The 16,844-nt window shown below is 50.3% G+C and overlaps 3 long non-coding RNA genes across 3 annotated transcripts; all 3 read right to left on the bottom strand.

The window, feature by feature from the left end:
- Nucleotides 1-1,711: 1,711 nt before the first annotated feature.
- LOC128854373 (uncharacterized) lies at nt 1,712-2,416 on the bottom strand. The gene is made up of 4 exons (XR_008453424.1): nt 2,277-2,416; nt 2,126-2,188; nt 1,837-2,042; nt 1,712-1,752 (listed from the first exon to the last, which is right to left on the bottom strand). It is a non-coding gene; the product is annotated as an uncharacterized LOC128854373 (long non-coding RNA).
- Nucleotides 2,417-3,826: 1,410 nt separating this feature from the next.
- LOC128854376 (uncharacterized) lies at nt 3,827-5,769 on the bottom strand. The gene is made up of 4 exons (XR_008453431.1): nt 4,244-5,769; nt 4,091-4,153; nt 3,956-4,010; nt 3,827-3,870 (listed from the first exon to the last, which is right to left on the bottom strand). It is a non-coding gene; the product is annotated as an uncharacterized LOC128854376 (long non-coding RNA).
- Nucleotides 5,770-5,883: 114 nt separating this feature from the next.
- Nucleotides 5,884-6,478, bottom strand: LOC128854379 (uncharacterized). Its single transcript, XR_008453436.1, has 3 exons — nt 6,376-6,478; nt 6,102-6,225; nt 5,884-5,943 (listed from the first exon to the last, which is right to left on the bottom strand). It is a non-coding gene; the product is annotated as an uncharacterized LOC128854379 (long non-coding RNA).
- Nucleotides 6,479-16,844: the final 10,366 nt, after the last annotated feature.

The raw sequence follows: 16,844 nt of genomic DNA, 5'->3' as shown, positions 1-16,844 counted from the left end.
GTACACCCACTAAAGACTATCTGGCTGCCTTGCTTTCATGCCTGCATTAACTTCTGGCTGGCAAGAGCTGGCATCGAGTGATTACGTGGCTGCACTAAGCCCTTGCATCAAGTCCTTGCTTTAGGAGTATGCACCAAGGGTCGGCTTGCTTGCACCAAGTCCTTGTTTCAAGTGCATGCACCAAGGCCTAGCCTGCACACAAATGCTGGGTTCCTTGCACCGAGGGCTGGCTTGCATGCACCGAGGGCTGGCTCGCTTGCATGCACCTGATGCTTGCATTCTCCTTGCCTAGCAATCACCATTTGGCACACAGGTTGCCCTCCTGCATCTGAAAAACAATATTGAATAAGTTACCTCAATACTCAGCAGTAGCTTAACAATTACAGACATCTTGTTTCCATTTGAGAATAATAACCCTCTTTCACACTACAAGCAGGCAGAAACGGAAACCAAAAAACCCAACCAAACCCAAATGTTAAGTCCCACACATACCATAAATAACACCCTTGATTATGAACTGCTTTGCTACCGCTCCAATGGCTTATCCCACACAGTCTTGTTCACCCCCCTGTAGCTGCAGAGCCAGGCAGAAACTACTTTCCTCAGCTGTTGCATCTATGGCTACTGGATGGGCAGCATACTGTACGTATACTAGGCTACAAGTACAGAGCATATCAGCACATTAACTACAGAACCTTACCGATATACTTCTGTTGACACTTACTTCCTTGCCTCGGGCAGAGCAGCTCCAACCAGACAAATACATGCAACGACACTGCACGTGAAACCAATGACACACCAGAGACAAAAGAAAACTCTGAGGAGAATGACCCCCAGACCAGAGATGCCACAGGGCAAGAATACGTAGGGGCTGCGAGGAAGTCTCAGCGGCAGCCCCAGAAAAGTGGAAGACCGTAGTCCCTTAGTAAGGGATATGGCCAGAAGTGGGAGGATGCAAGTGCAAGAAGTGGTGCTTAAAGACCTTAGAACGTAGAGGATGCACAGAAGAAGTCCCAGAAGAGGGGACAGATGCAAGGAAGTGCAAGCAAGCACTCGATCAGAGAAGTTGACGTGGCCTGCAATGCCGCTGCAATAGACAACTGACCAGAAACTTCCAGAAAACAAGAACCATGCATGCTGTAAGACAGCAATGCGAGACAAGCGGTGCCCAATTGGCATGGGAACAATGAGTACAGGCACTTGAGACCCTAGAGATGATGCCCAAGCATTCCTTGAGCACAAAGAGGACATTGAGGCCTGTGAAAGACCTAAGGCACAGCACATGGACTACGTAAACGACAACAACACAGACAGACTAGAACCACTTTGCCTGGCACACGATCGCTTTAGACTGAGAAGGAGACCCCTCTGCCTTTACCTGCCCAAAGGGGACTCTTCCTGCACAGTTCTCTCTTCTACGCTACCTCTCAAACCGCTCCCTGCTATTACAAGTCATCTCCGCTCTTCCCAGCACAACCCCAGCCCTAGTCCCTCCACCTAGCTTTCAGAGGTCCGAGAGCCTGAGCCATGCTTGGCAGAAGCAGCTCAAGTCACATCTGCTGCCTGATATGATCCTGCAGTCAACATATTTCTCTTTATCTGCAAGAAGACAGAACGGAAAACAGTGCCAGCGGTCAGCATTGTGCTACACAGCACCCCATTTGTGAGAAATCGACAGGCCTGTGCCCCATCCCCCCATTACCCACCTCACCTCAAATGCTCTTCCCGTTCCAAAGGCAGCCCGCGTGGCACCTACAAAATCAAATAGAAATGCTCAGCTGAGTTGCTCTGTAAAATTTAGCCCTGCAATACCTGTTTAGACAGCGACCTCCTCACCTCTCAGGCCGTTTGCCTGCATGAAGATTCACCCCTCTGAGGCTGCATGTAGCACCTGCGGAAGACAAAACAAGACATGCTCAGATACTACCCTAAAGCATAGGCTGCCCGCAGTCATTATTCCTCATGTCCTGCTCTCTTATCTTGACCGCTTGCCCACTCAGATGGCACCATCTTCTCTTGTCCCATCGAGGCTCTCGCACCACCTGTAATAGGCAAAGAGCAAAGGAGGCTTATAACTCCACAGACTATAAGACGTGAACAATAACTGTTTCTTCACATAACTCACCGTTGTTCTTCTTGCCCAAGACAGCTCCCGTGCCGGTATGCTGTTTTGCTCATTGCTCTGCATCTTCAAAGAGAAAAAATAAAACCAAAATACAATTACTAGTCATGTAGACACCAGTTGCATCTAACTGCCAACACTGCAGCCAACCCACCTTGCTACAGGAATCTAACCCCAACTCCATCGTCACCCCTTGGTGCCAGAGCTCGTGCTTCTGCACCTGAAAAAAACACAATATTCAATAAGTCAGCACTAGCCAAACAATTCAAGACACAATGTTTACATTTAGGAATACCATCTCTATTTCACACTACAGCCAGGCAGGAAAAAACAGGATAAAATGAAATATTAAATATTAAACACATACCAAATTTATTGGCCTTAGACTGTAAACTGTTCTACAAACACTACAGGGGCATATCCGAGACAGCTTTAGTCATCCCCTCTGTGGCTGCATAGCTGAGCAGAAGTGCTTCTCACCTGATACATCTGTGGCTACTTGCTCTGTAATGGACCATATGGCCTTGGCGTTCCAAGTCCAAGTGTGTATCTATATTAAATATAGATTCTTACTGCTATTCTCCCACCAACTACTGCTTCTATGGCTCGAGCAGAGCAGTTCCAGCCAGACACACGCAGACAAACTCTGCACAAAAGACCAATGACATGATGCAGAAACAAAAGAAGACTCAGCAAGAATGACTCGCACACAAGAGTCTGCATTGGGTGAGATGATGTAGGGAGCTGCAAGATAGAACCTATAGCAGCCCTTGAAGAGTGGAATACTGAGGCCATGTAAAGACATATGGCTGCAACTGGAAGGATGCAAGTGCAAGAAGCCCTGCTTAAAGGCCTAAAAATGGAGGATGCGTGGAAGAAGTCCCAAAACAGGGCTTTAGGAAAATGGATGAATAATCATTGAGGATGCCGACATGTCCTGCAATGACTATGCAATAGACAACTGACCAGAAATTTCCAAAACGCAAGACCGATCCAAGCTTTAAGATGGCGATGCAAGAAAAGCAGTGCCCGATTGGCACCTTACCGAGAACAGACATTCAAGACCCTAGAGATGATGCCCGAGGCACGTGGCACATGCCTTAAGCACAAAGATGACATCAAGACCTGTGGAAGACTTTATACATGGCAGACAGACTACATAGACTAAACAGCAACAGATACAGGCTGTAACTACCCTGCCTGGCACACGCTAGCTCTGCGCTGAGGATTGAACCCCTCCCTATACCTGCACAAAAGGTTACTCTTCCAGCACAGCCCTCTACCATGTGCTAAATTCCTTCTCTGCCATTCTCAACATTCTGCCTTCTTCCCAACCCCAAAACACAACCCCCTCAACTTAACTTTCAGAGGGCCAAAGGCCTGAAGCCATCCCTGGCAGAAAAAGCTCAAAACGAGTCAGCTAACTGGGACGATCCTGCATTGCCAGGTTCCTCTTGATTATCATCTGCAAGAAAACCAAACAGAAAAACAGTACCCATACTCAGCATCGCACTGCACAGTGCTAACACTTGTACTACACCCACTGCTAAATGGCCAAGACATTCTGCTCACCTGTTCCGTCCCAATTCGAACATCCAATGCAGCAGCCATCATCACCTGGGGCACCTAAGATAGCCAGACACAAAGATTACTGTTGTGCTTCTGAGAAATCAGTCGCGTGCTCCTTCTCCCAACTACACAGCTCACCTCAACTGCTCTTCCCATCGCAAAGGCAGCCCGCACAGCACCTGCAAAAGTCAAAGAGAAATGCTCAATGGAGTTGCTGTGTACTACATTGCTCTTAGACACCAATTTGGACAACCACCTCCTCACCGCTCAAACCATTTCTCAGCATGAAGCTCCACCCCTCTGAGGCTGCATGTAGCACCTGCAAAAGAAGAGAGGTACTTGGGATACTAACGCAAAGCAGAAGCTGCCCCCAGCAATACCCATCTCCTGCTATGTTACCTTGACCGCTCTCCTGCCCAGCATCCATCATCTCAGGCTGCCATGTTGAGGCTTGCTCTCCACCTGTAATACACAAACAACAAGGGATGCTTTTAAGATCAAACTGAAAACGCAGATCAGCTATTTATATTGCCACTGGCCACATCTTCCCACCTACACCACAGCCGACTCGCCTCCCTATGGCGCTCCACCCACAAGTCCATCAGTGGCATTTGGCACACAGGTCATCCCTCTGCATCTGAAAAACAATATCAAAGAAGTCACTCGGATGCTCAGTGACGCCTTAACGGTTCCAGACCTCTCGCTTCCATTTAGCAGTACCATCTCTACCGCACACTACAGCCAGGCACAACAAATCCACAACCAAACCCAAACATTAAGTTCCATTCCCTTTGAATTTAAACTGCTCCGGTACTGCTCCACTGGATTCTCCCACACACTTTTGGTCATCCCCTCTGTGGCTGCAGAGCCAAGCAGAAACTACTCTCCTCATCACCCGCTGCAACTAGGGCTACTTCTTCTGCAAAGAATGGTATGCCCCCAGACTGCAAGGTGTACGCCTATCAGCACATTAACCACAGAATCTTGCCCTTCTACCTCTGCTCACTCTTATCACCTCCATGCATCGGGCAGAGCAGCTCCAGCCAGATACAAAACACACAAAGAACAACACCACACACAAGACAGATGTCGTGAACCAGGGACAAAAGAACTCACTGTAGGAAGAATGATTCCTGGACCACACATGCCATCAGGCAAGACGCTGTATGGGGCTACAACGAAGAGTCTATGGGGGCCCTGGAAAAGTGAAGGATCATGGCTCATTACAAAGAGATACAGCCGCAACTGGGAGGATGAAGGAGCAAGAAGCCCCGTTTAAAGACCTAAAGATGCAGAGGATGCATGGAACGAGTCCCAGAACAGGGATCCAAGAAAATGGATGACTAACGAACACAGATGCCAATGCAGGCTGCAAGGCTGCAGCCAAAGAGACATCTGATCCCAAACTTCCAAAACACAAGACCGATCCATGCTTTAGGATTGCGATGCAAGAAGAGCAGTGCCCGATCGAGACTGCATTGATGAGTACATGCATTCAGGACCCTAGACACGGTGCCCAAGGCATGTCTGGCATGCCTTGAGTGCAAAGAGGACATCAAGACCTGCAGAAAACTGAAGACGTGGCGCACAGACTACAGAAACAAGATAACAGGAAGCCCCGCTGAAAGACCTAGAGGTGCAGAGGATGCACCGAACAAGTCCCAGAACAGGGATCCAAGAAAATGGATGACTAACAAACATGGATGCCGACACAGGCTGCAAGGCCGCAGCGTAAGAGACATCTGATCCGAAACTTCCCAAACACAAGACCAATCCATGCTTTAGGATTGCGATGCAAGAAGAGCAGTGCCCGATTGACACTGCTTTGATGAGTACAAGCATTCGGGACCCTAGACACGGTGCCCAAGGCATGTCCGGCATGCCTTGAGTGCAAAGAGGACATCAAGACCTGCAGAAAACTTAAGATGTGGCGCACAGACTACAGAAACTAGATGACAACATATGTGGGCTGGAACTGCCCTCCCCGTGCTAGTTTTGGGCTGAGAAGTAGGCCTCTCTGCCTTTCCCTGCCCAAATAGGACTCTTCCTGCATGGTCCTCTCCCCTACATTACTTTTAAAACCCCTCCCTGCCATTCCAAACATTCTCCCCTCTTCCCAGTTCCACCCGAGCCCTGGCCCCTCAACTTTGCTTTCAGAAGGCCAGGGGTCATCCTCAGCAGAAAAAGAAAAAAACTCCAACAGCATCAGCTATGTGGGATGATCCTACAGTCACCAGGTTCCTCTTTGCCATCTGCAAGAAAATGAAATGGAAGACAAACACTGCCAACAGTCAGTATTGCACCGGTCAATGTCAGTGTCTTGCACGACAACTTGCTCTGCCCAAGTGCCACGTTGCTTGCTCTCTTGCTATGCACCATTTCTAGCGTCAGACGCTGTGGCCATTATTACCTGGGACAACTAAGTCCCAGAGAATTACTGTTGTGCTTGTGAGAAGTCTGTCTCATGCTCCTTCTCCCTACTACTCAGCTCATCTCAAATGCTCTTCCCATTCCCAAGGTGGCCCGCACAGCACCTGCAAAACCAAGGGTAAATACTTAACCAAGTTGCCAAATACTTTGTTCTTTGAGACATATCTAACTTCCTCCTCACCATCAGCCCCACAATGATGAGAATAAGCCTGACTATCTCACCGGTGCCACAGAATTCCACGTGGTCTGCTTACCTCTCCTCTCCACCGCTCCCATCATAGGAACACAGTAGTGGTGATACCCAGGACAAAAGATGAGCCACAGGGATCCAGATGTTAGCAGATTACCCAACTTTAGTCACAGGAACGAACAAAAAAAATTGCAAAAATATTCTAATTGAAATACAGTAAAGATGATTGACACAGAGAAAAAACACAGGACACTTGCCATACAGCAATGGAGACTTGAATTACAGAGACCATCAGTCAATGGAAAAAACTCACAATGGTGGGATTTGACTACTCAAAGACCTAAATTGGAAACTCAATGACCGTAAAAACCACAATTGATAACAAGGATAAGGTAACAACTACTGCAAATGATACTAGAGCAAACCTCACTGGTAAGCTAAGGAAAAATCCAAGACTCTGGTAGTAAGGGAGGCTTGCATGCCCACAGACTAGATGAAGAAGAGTTGCTCTGCTGCTAACTGTCACAAGCCAAGATAACATCCATCCTCTTCCCTGAGAGATGCAAGGGAAAGTAGGGACAGAACCCTGCATTGCAGAAAAGCACAGACTCCATACCTTTAAGCAGTAAGATCTCTGACATTCAGATGAATGGAGACAGGATGCATCCAAAGAAGTCAGTGGGGGAACACGGGAAGTAGAAGGCACAATGGAAGAGAGATCTTGGAGCCCTAGAGATTAGGTTTTGAGTGTAGCTGATGCTTTTCAAGATCGAACTTATCTGATGTTCAAACCAGACGATTGCTGCACAGAGGTCAAGATGACCCATACCTTGTGTCTCAACTTCATCGTATCACCCATCAGCTGCAGAGAGACTAGAACAGGGCAAACATGGATGGCCCTCACACCTGACTGCTAAACCAAACCGAGGAAGATCAATGAACCCATCTTGCTTCCCCTAACCATCCCCCAAGCCATTAAAGTCCTTCTCCCTCCTGAATGGTCAGAGAAGGAACCCTGCTCCTTCCCAAGGGCACCTGCGCTATTTTTTTTTAGCCCCCTAACCCTCCTATGCTGCTGCTCCTTAAGAAGTGTGCTTCTAAACCCTTCCCTGTGTTCTGCTAGCCACTTCTATCTTCTGCCAGCCCATGGAGTCAAACTCCCACTCTAAGCTTGTAAACTAAATTCCAGATTATTATAATCTACAAGATGCCCATTACAAACTGCAAAAGCTCTAGAGCCAAAGCATCATCCCACATGGAATGAAGAACAGCAACAAGTTGTCCCATAACCAGAAATTCTAGGCAAAGGCAAAGCCCAGAGAATGAAATAAAAAGAAACATCTTGCCCCCTCCAACACCCAATAAAAAGTTACAGACCTTAAAAGAAAAGCATTCACCTCTATAAACAAAACAAATGTACTTACAGCTGCGTATACTGCTTAGCCTAGACTGGTCCCAAACTCTTACCTCGAACAGCAGCCTCTGCATCTCTAAAAAAGATACAAACAAAAAAAAAACAAAACAAAAAAGAACCACAAAAAACCCAACCAACTAACCAACCAAACACCTTACCAAAAAAGCTCAACCTACCCCAAAGCTGCAATGAATTGAAAGAGTAGGAGAGCACTGATCTTAAGGAAGACCAGAAGCTGAATGACTCCCTAGTGGAAGGCCTGTGGCTTATATACCCCTGGGGCCTCCATACCCCCCACCTGGGAATAGGGTGTGGCAAACCCCTCAAAGGCATAAATAGAGCCTGGGGAGCAGCTGTGTTTTATTAACTTAGCTTTACATTCACAGCAAGAAAAGCACTGAATGCAAAAAAGGAACTTTACTGGAAATAAGAGTATTTGCTCTTTTACTTACTCTTTCACTTTTCCCCTCCCCCAGCTTCCCTGTACCTCTCTTCTTTTAATTTTCTCTTCTGTTTTCTCTCCCTTTTCAGCTTTCTGTCTCTGTCCTGTGGCCATAGTTCTTTTTTTGTTTTCCATCTTTGTCCCAATGTATAGCCTTCTCTTTTTCTCCACAATTTCACAGGCCTTATCCCTGGAGTACTTTCTTTTTCTGTGCCTGCAAGTGCCTTCCTTTCCCTCTTTCCATCCTTCTCTTTTTCTCCCTATCCCTTTGTATTCCTCAATATTGCTAATGTAGTTTTTTATTTCAATCTGTGTCTTGACAGTCTCTTTTCCTGCTCCTCTTTCTATTTCTGATGTATTTTTGCTAATCACTGTGCTTTTTTATAATACTTTGTCTGCAGGGCTCCTAATTTCTCTCTTTTTCTTTAATACATTCCCTTGTGGTTCTCAAACAAGTCAGCTCTACTTTACGTATCCATGTGGCTTAATAAGATTCTTTTGCTGAAATTTTCTTCTAAACTTCTACTCAGAAAAATATTGGTGAAAAAATCTGCTTTAGGGGATTCTGGAAGGCTCCTGGGGCTCTCTACAGAGATCCCGGGGATGCTGGGAGTCTCCTGGGGCTCTCTACAGGGCTCCTGGGATCACGGAGAGGCTCCTGGGTCTCTCTACAGGGATCCCGGGGATTCTGGGAGTCTCCTGGGGCTCTCTACAGGGCTCCTGGGACCACTAAGAAGCTCCCGGGGCTCTCTGCGCGGCTCCCGGGGATTCTGGGAGGCTCCTGGGGCTCCCTGCAGGGCTCCCGGGGATTCTGGGAGACTCCTGGGGCTCTCTACAAGGCTCTTGGGATTACTGAGAAGCACCTGGTTCTCTCTACAGGACTCCATTGGATTCTGGGAGCCTCCTGGGTCTCTCTACAGGTCTCCCGGGCATTCTGGGAGGCTCCTGGGGCTCTCCACAGGGCTCCAGGGGATTCTGGGAGGCTCATGCTGTCTCGGAAGGGCTCCCAGAATTACTGAGAATCTCCTGGGTCTCTCTACAAGGCTCCCGCAGATTTTGGGAAGCTCCTGGGGCTCTCTACAGGGCTCCCGGGGATTCTGGGAGGCTCCTGGGGCTCTCTACAGGGCCCCAAGGGATTCTGGGAGGTTCCTGGGGCTCTCTACAGGGCCCATGGAGATTCTGGGAGGCTCCTGGGGCTCTCTACAAGGCTTCAGGGGACTGTGGGAGACTCCTGGGGCTCTCTATGGGGCTCCAGGGGACTCTGGGAGGCTCGTGGGGCTTTCTACAGGGCCCCAGGGGATTCTGGGAGGCTCCTGGGGGGTCTCTACAGGGCCCCAGGGGATTCTGGGAGGCTCCTGGGCTCTCTACAGGGCTCCAGGGGAATCTGGGTAAGTCCTGGGGCTCTCTACAGGGCCCCAGGGGATTCTGGGAAGCTCCTGGGGCTCTCTACAGGGCCCCAGGGGATTCTGGGAGGCACCTGGGGCTCTCTACAGGGACCCAGGGGATTCTGGGAGGCTCCTGGGACTCTCTACAGGGCCCCAGCATATTCTGGGAGGCTCCTGGGGCTCTCTACAGGGCCCCAGGGGATTCTGGGAGGCACCTGGGGCTCTCTACAGGGACCCAGGGGATTCTGGGAGGCTCCTGGGACTCTCTACAGGGCCCCAGCATATTCTGGGAGGCTCCTGGGGCTCTCTACAGTGCTCCAGGGTATTCTGGGAGGCTCCTGGGGCTCTCTACAGGGCCCCAGGGGATTCTGGGAGGCTCCTAGGGCTCTCTACAGGGCTCCAGGGGATTTTGGGAGGCTCCTAGGGCTCTCTACAGGGCCCCAGGGGATTCTGGGAGGCTCCTAGGGCTCTCTACAGGGCCCCAGGGGATTCTGGAAGTCTCGTGGGGCTTTCTACAGGGCCCCAGGGTATTCCGGGAGGCTCCTGGGGCTATCTACAGGGCTACAGGGGATTCCGGGAGGCTCTTCGAGCTTTCTACAGGGTCCCAGGGGATTCTGGGAGGCTCCTGGGGCTCTCTACAGGGCCCCAGGAGATTCTGGGAGGCTCCTGGGGCTTTCTACAGGGCTTCAGGGGATTGTGGGAGGCTCCTGTGGCTCTCTACATAGCCCCAGGGGATTCTGGGAGGTTCCTGGGGCTCTCTACAGGGCTCCAGGGGATTCTGGGAGGCTCCTGGGGCTCTCTACAGGGCCCCAGGGTATTCTGGGAGGCTCCTGGGGCTCTCTACAGGGCCCCAGGGGATTCTGGGAGGCTCCTAGGGCTCCCTACACGGCCTCAGGGGATTCTGGGCAGCTCCTAGGGTTCTCTACAGGGGTCCAGGGGATTCTGGGAGGCTCTTTGGGCTCTCTACAGGGCCCCAGGGGATTCTGGGAGGGTCCTAGGGCTCTCTACAGGGCCCCAGGGGATTCTGGGAGCCTCCTGGGGCTCTCTACAGGGCCCCAGGGGATTCTGGGAGCCTCCTGGGGCTTTCTACAGGGCTCCAGGTGATTCTGGGAGGCTCCTGGGGCGCTCTACAGGGCTCAAGGGGATTCTGGGAGGCTCCTGGGGCTCTCTACATAGACCCAGGGGATTCTGGGAGGCTCCTGGGGCTCTCTACAGGGCCCCAGGGGACTCTGGGAGGCTCCTGGGGCTCTCTACAGGGCTCCAGGGGATTCTGGGAGGCTCCTGGGGCTCTCTACAGGGCCCCAGGGGATTCTGGGAGGCTCCTGGGGCTATCTACAGGGCTCCAGGGGATTCCGGGAGGCTCTTCAGGCTTTCTACAGGGTCCCAGGGGATTCTGGGAGGCTCCTGGGGTTTTCTACAGGCCCCAGGGGATTCTGGGAGGCTCCTGGGGCTTTCTACAGGGCCCCTGGGAATTCTGGGAGGCTCCTGGTGCTCTCTATAGAGATTCAGGGGACTGTGGGAGACTCCTGGGGCTTTCTACAGGGCTCCAGGGGATTCTAGGCAACTCCTGGGGCCCTCTACAGGGCTCCAGGGGATTCTGGGAGGCTCCTGGGGCTCTCTGCAGGGCTCCAGGGGACTCTGGGAGGCTCCTGGGGCTCTCTACATGTCTCCAGGGGATTCTGGGAGGCTCCTAGGGCTCTCTACATAGCCCCAGGGGATTCTGGGTGCCTCCTGGGGCTCTTTACAGGGCTCCAGGGGATTTTGGGAGGCTCCTGGAGCTCTCTACAGTGCTCCAGGGGATTCTGGGAGGCTCCTGGGGCTCTCTACGAGGCCCCAGGGGATTCTGGGAGGCTCCTGGGGCTCTCTACAGGGCTCCAGGGGATTCTGGGAGGCTCCTGGGGCTCTCTACATAGACCCAGGGGATTCTGGGAGGCTCCTGGGGCTCTCTACAGGGCCCCAGGGGATTCTGGGAGGCTCCTGGGGCTTTCTACAGGGCCCCAGGGGATTCTGGGAGGCTCCTGGGGCTCTCTACAGGGCCCCAGGGGATTCTGGGAGGCTCCTGGGGCTATTTACAGGGCTCCAGGGGATTCCGGGAGGCTCTTTGGGCTTTCTACAGGGTCCCAGGGGATTCCGGGAGGCTCTTCGAGCTATCTACATGGTACCAGGGGATTCTCGGAGGCTCCTGGGGCTCTCTACATAGCCCCAGGGGATTCTGGGAGGCTCCTGGGGCTTTCTACAGGGCTTCAGGGGATTCTGGGAGGCTCCTGTGGCTCTCTACATAGCCCCAGGGGATTCCGGGAGCCTCCTGGGGCTCTCTACAGGGCCCCAGGAGATTCTGGGAGGCTCCTGGGGCTTTCTGCGGGCCTCCAGGGGATTCTGGGAGGCTCCTGGGGCTCTCTACAGGGCACCAGGGGATTCTTGGAGCCTCCTGGGGCTCTCTACAGGGCCCCAGGGGATTCTGCGAGGCTCCTGGGGCTCTCTACACGGCCTAAGGGGATTCTGGGCAGCTCCTGGGGCTCTCTACAGGGGCCCAGGGGATTCTGGGAGGCTCCTGGGGCTCTCTACAGGGCCCCAGGGGATTCTGGGAGGGTCCTAGGGCTCTCTACAGGGCCCCAGGGGATTCAGGGAGGCTCCTGGGGCTCTCTACACGGCCCCAGGGGATTCTGGGAGCCTCCTGGGGCTCTCTGCAGGGCCCCAGGGGATTCTGGGAGGGTCCTAGGGCTCTCTACAGGGCCCCAGGGGATTGTGGGAGGCTCCTAGGGCTCTCTACAGGGCCCCAGGTGTCGCTGTTGAGTCACGACACGGTGATGTGGAAGCAAGTTTCTTTATTGAAGTTACAGGGCTGACCGGCCGGTGCTTGATCTTACGCGCGCTTCTTATACCCTTGATTAACACACGCGTCTCCGCATGATTGGATTAGCTTATACACAAACAATCTGTGAATGGATAGTGCTACTTTCATGCATGGTCCTATATTGTCTGCCCACTTCCCGTCCCATGATCTCCTTCCGGGTGCATTAATCACGGGTCCTCAGCCCGCTGTGGACCCCACAATTCCCCCTTTTTGTATTTGTGCTGAAGAAAATTGCCCGTTAAAGATTGCCTGTGTCGGCTGCTGCGGGGCCCTTCGCAGCAGACACACAATGCAGGGCAACATCGACAGCACAACTACAAACATACCCATTCTTGAAAACAGGGAAGCAAAGCAGCATCAATATTTGACCACGCTGAGCAATATTGTAGGTGCATCTGAAAAGTATACAAACAGTGACTTATACTCCGTTTCTACTGATCCTAACAGCTCTAATCTGTGATTCCAGTACATGATATATACTCTGTTTCTACTAATCCTAAAAACTCTAATCTGTGATTCCAGTACATGACTTATGCTCCACTTCTACTGATCCTAACAGCTCTAATCTGTGGTTCCGATATACGACTTATACTCCAGTTGTTATGGCAGTTCTTTGATGTTAGCAAGGGCTATCCATCACGCTCATCTCCAGCTGCTTGATTCTCCACACGTGGCCTCCGTGGCTTATCCACAGCAGGGCGAACACAACGAGCAGGGTACCACCGAGGTCCTTCATCTGTGGAAACACAAGCATACCCTCGACCCCAAGTTAATAGCTTGCATGGGCCTGACCACTGACCACTCTGAAGGTCCTTCACTTGAACCTTCACTCCATCAGAGATAGCTGTGGTAGACTTCAAGGATTCAAAATGTCGAGTCATTGGGGGATTCTGATGTTCCTCATTGATAGTTAAGAAATTTAATACATACATCACCTTGTTCAGCCTTGCTTCAGGTGATTCCCCAGACATTCCCGCCTTTTCTTTTTGTAAAAGGCACTTAAGTGTACCATGGACACGTTCTACAAGTGCCTGACTAGTGGGGGAATGAGGAATACCTGTAACATGGCTGACACCCCAAGACTGTAAAAATGATTTCACTCGCCCAGAAACATACCATTGTCAGTTTTAATAGGGTAGGCTGCGTTTTTGTACAGTTTCCCACAGGAGCTTCATAACTCCAAACAACAGGTGGTTTGTCACTTGTCCAAGACTGCTCGTAATTCCACCACTTGTGGGGAGCCTTGTTGATGCTCAATTAAATGTTGCCCATTTTGTCCATCAGACCATGTAACAGCAGCTTTTCCTGTTTTCCCAGACCCATCTGTGAAAACTGTGGGTCCATCAACAGGTGCTGTTTGGCTTAACAATTTCTGTGCGATAGAAATTTGAGTTCCCAGTTTACAAAGTGGATGGGAAGGAAAATGATACGATATCTGGCCTGTAAAATTAAGTAGCGCTGCTTGAAGTGCAGAACTATTGGCAAGACACCATTCAAAATATTGAACTTGTAAAGGAATAACAATACATTCCGGATCTCGTGCCAATAGTTCCACACATCGTGTTCGAATTTTTATAATGAGTTGAGCTAACAGCTCATCTAATCCTGGAGCAGCCTTTTTTGTTCGAAATGGTAAGAAGATCCACTCCAATATATGGAGGGGGTCTTCCCACCCCTGATCCCACTGCACGAGCGCAGCATAGGGCATCAAGTCTTCCACAAAGACCAATGCCTGCACGATTACAGTCAGGTCAATGCGCCAGACATGCTTTTCCTGAATGGCTTTGCTCTACAAGTGTCAGAACATTTCTGGCTTCCTTATTTAGAACCCTGGGTGCTGCAATATCTGTGTCCCCTTTTAACAGATCAACTAGGGGTTGTATTTGTGATGATGTAAGGCCCAAATAGGGTCTCAGCCAATTTATAATTCCAACTATTTTCTGAACATCATTTAAAGTCCTGATTTCAGTTACAATTTTAATTGCCTGAGGTTCCACTGTTTTGGCCAGTACTTTCATGCCCAAATACAACCACAGTTTAGCACGTTGTACCTTTTCAGGGGCAATGACCAGGCCATAACATTCCAACATTTGTTTAGTGTCCCTTTCCAATTCTCTCAATTGTTCTGACATTGCAGCAGCCAATAAGATGTCATCCATATAATGATAGCAATAGCATTCAGGATATTTCTGCCGTACAACACTCAGTGCCTGGGCTACAAACCCTTTTTTTTTTTTTTTTTTTTTTTTTTTTTTTTTTTTTGGAAAACCTTCCAATGATATCTTGCATGATTAGTCGGAGGAACTGCAAAAGTAAATTTTTCGACAATATTTCAAAAAACTGTGCACTGAACAGGCTGAAACATAATTTGTGCAATTTGGGCAAAGTCATATGGTGTCATTTCTTCCATAGTTAATAGTCGAAGCAATTGCATTGTTGCAGGGGAGCTGGGACTATACTGTGTAACGGTTTTTTGAAGTTCCTGTACTACTTTCCAGGTGTATGGTCTGTGCTCATCCATAACTCCCCGTCCTGGATCCCCACGGACCACCGGGAATGCCATAGCTGTCATAGGACTCGGGTCACGTTCCTTTAAGGGTGTAGTTATTGCCTCAGACAATGTCCACTGTCCTTCTAGCATAGCCCATTGTTTTACCTTTTGCCAAAATACACATGGATCATACGGTCTCACAGCAACCTGTGCCGAGGGTGGATCCCACGCCTGAGGGGTTTTAGGTTTACCGGAGGAACCCCTAAAGGGTGGCTCGGCGCTAGCCTTGGTCTTTCTGTTTTTTTAAAGCAGCCGCCTCAGTGCCCCCCCCCATCACCGCGGGATTGTCCCAATCATCCGGCTCATCTGGCAAAGGCGGGAGTAGCAGTGGATTGTATGGTTCGGGTGCCCCTCGCTCTTCAGGGGGCAGTGGCGGGGCGGACGGCGTTACTGGATTAACCTGCTGTTGGCTTTGTTTATATATCGGACAAACCGAGTCTGTTTCATTGTCTGACTCATCAACAAGAAAACGTTTTCGCGCTAAACGAGATGGTTTATTCTCTTGGTGCGTTACCGGATTTCTTGAATTTAGATGTTGAAACTCAGATAGAGATGCAGAGTCTGGGTCGGCAGTTAATATAGAAAATTCCTCTTGCTCCGTTAACAGATCCTCAGCAGATGGAGGCTCATCTCGGGAGGCAAGGGGTGAAAGATCTTGCTCTGCCTGATCCCTCTGTTTTTTAAAGTCTTTCAAAGTATCAAACAAAAGGCACCATGTGGTTAACAAAGATACTGACTCTTTGTCTCCACGTGAAGCACTATCAAACAGCCTGTCCCCTATTTCTTTCCAATTCAAAACAGTAAATGATGTCATTATATCTGGCGTATAACCCTGTCTCTTACTCCATAAAAGCATCTTTTGTAACATGAATCCCTCTAGCTTTTACCCCCTTCTTTTCTAGTATTTGCTTCCACATGCTTATAATCATTTCCTCCTCTTTTGTTAGTGAGGCTCCCATCTTTTTCCCCAGCAGCTCACCTGCACTCGGTGGCTTCTTAAAAGTCCCGGATCCGGAATTAAGCAGCTTCTCTCGCCGCTCCTCTTGGCTACTTTTGCCGAAAACTCTTTGAGCAGCTTCTCTCGCCGCTCCTCTTGGCTATTTTTGCCGAAAACTTTTTGAGCAGCTTCTCTCGCCGCTCCTCTTGGCTATTTTTGCCGAAAACTTTTTGAGCAGCTTCTCTCGCCGCTCCTCTTGGCTATTTTTGCCGAAAACTTTTTGAGCAGCTTCTCTCGCCGCTCCTCTTGGCTATTTTTTGCCGAAAAGTTTTTGAGCAGCTTCTCTCGCCGCTCCTCTTGGCTATTTTTTGCCGAAAACTTTTTGATAGTGGCTGTGCCACCTCGGGGAACCCCAAAATTAAAACTCTCATAAAATCGCTCGCTATATCACGTCGGGGTCACCAGATGTCGCTGTTGAGTCACGACACGGTGATGTGGAAGCAAGTTTCTTTATTGATGTTACAGGGCTGGCCGGCCGGTGCTTGATCTTACGCGCGCTTCTTATACCCTTGATTAACACACGCGTCTCCGCATGATTGGATTAGCTTATACACAAACAATCTGTGAATGGATAGTGCTACTTTCATGCATGGTCCTATATTGTCTGCCCACTTCCCGTCCCATGATCTCCTTCCGGGTGCATTAATCACGGGTCCTCAGCCCGCTGTGGACCCCACACCAGGGGATTCTGGGAGGCTCCTAGGGATCTCTACGAGGCCCCAAGTAATTCTGGGAGGCTCCTGGGGCTCTCTACAAGGCCCCAGCGGATTCTGAGAAGCTCCTGGGGCTCTCTACAGGGCCCCAGGGGATTCTGGGAGGGTCCTAGGGCTCTCTACAGGGCCCCAGGGGATTCTGGGAGGCTCCTGGGGCTCTCTACACAGCCCCAGGGG

The sequence above is a fragment of the Cuculus canorus genome, chromosome 23 (assembly GCF_017976375.1).
Source record: "Cuculus canorus isolate bCucCan1 chromosome 23, bCucCan1.pri, whole genome shotgun sequence".
Lineage (NCBI taxonomy): Eukaryota > Metazoa > Chordata > Aves > Cuculiformes > Cuculidae > Cuculus > Cuculus canorus.
Note: the sequence above shows the minus strand (reverse complement) of the source record. Positions and strands in the feature narration are given on the sequence as shown.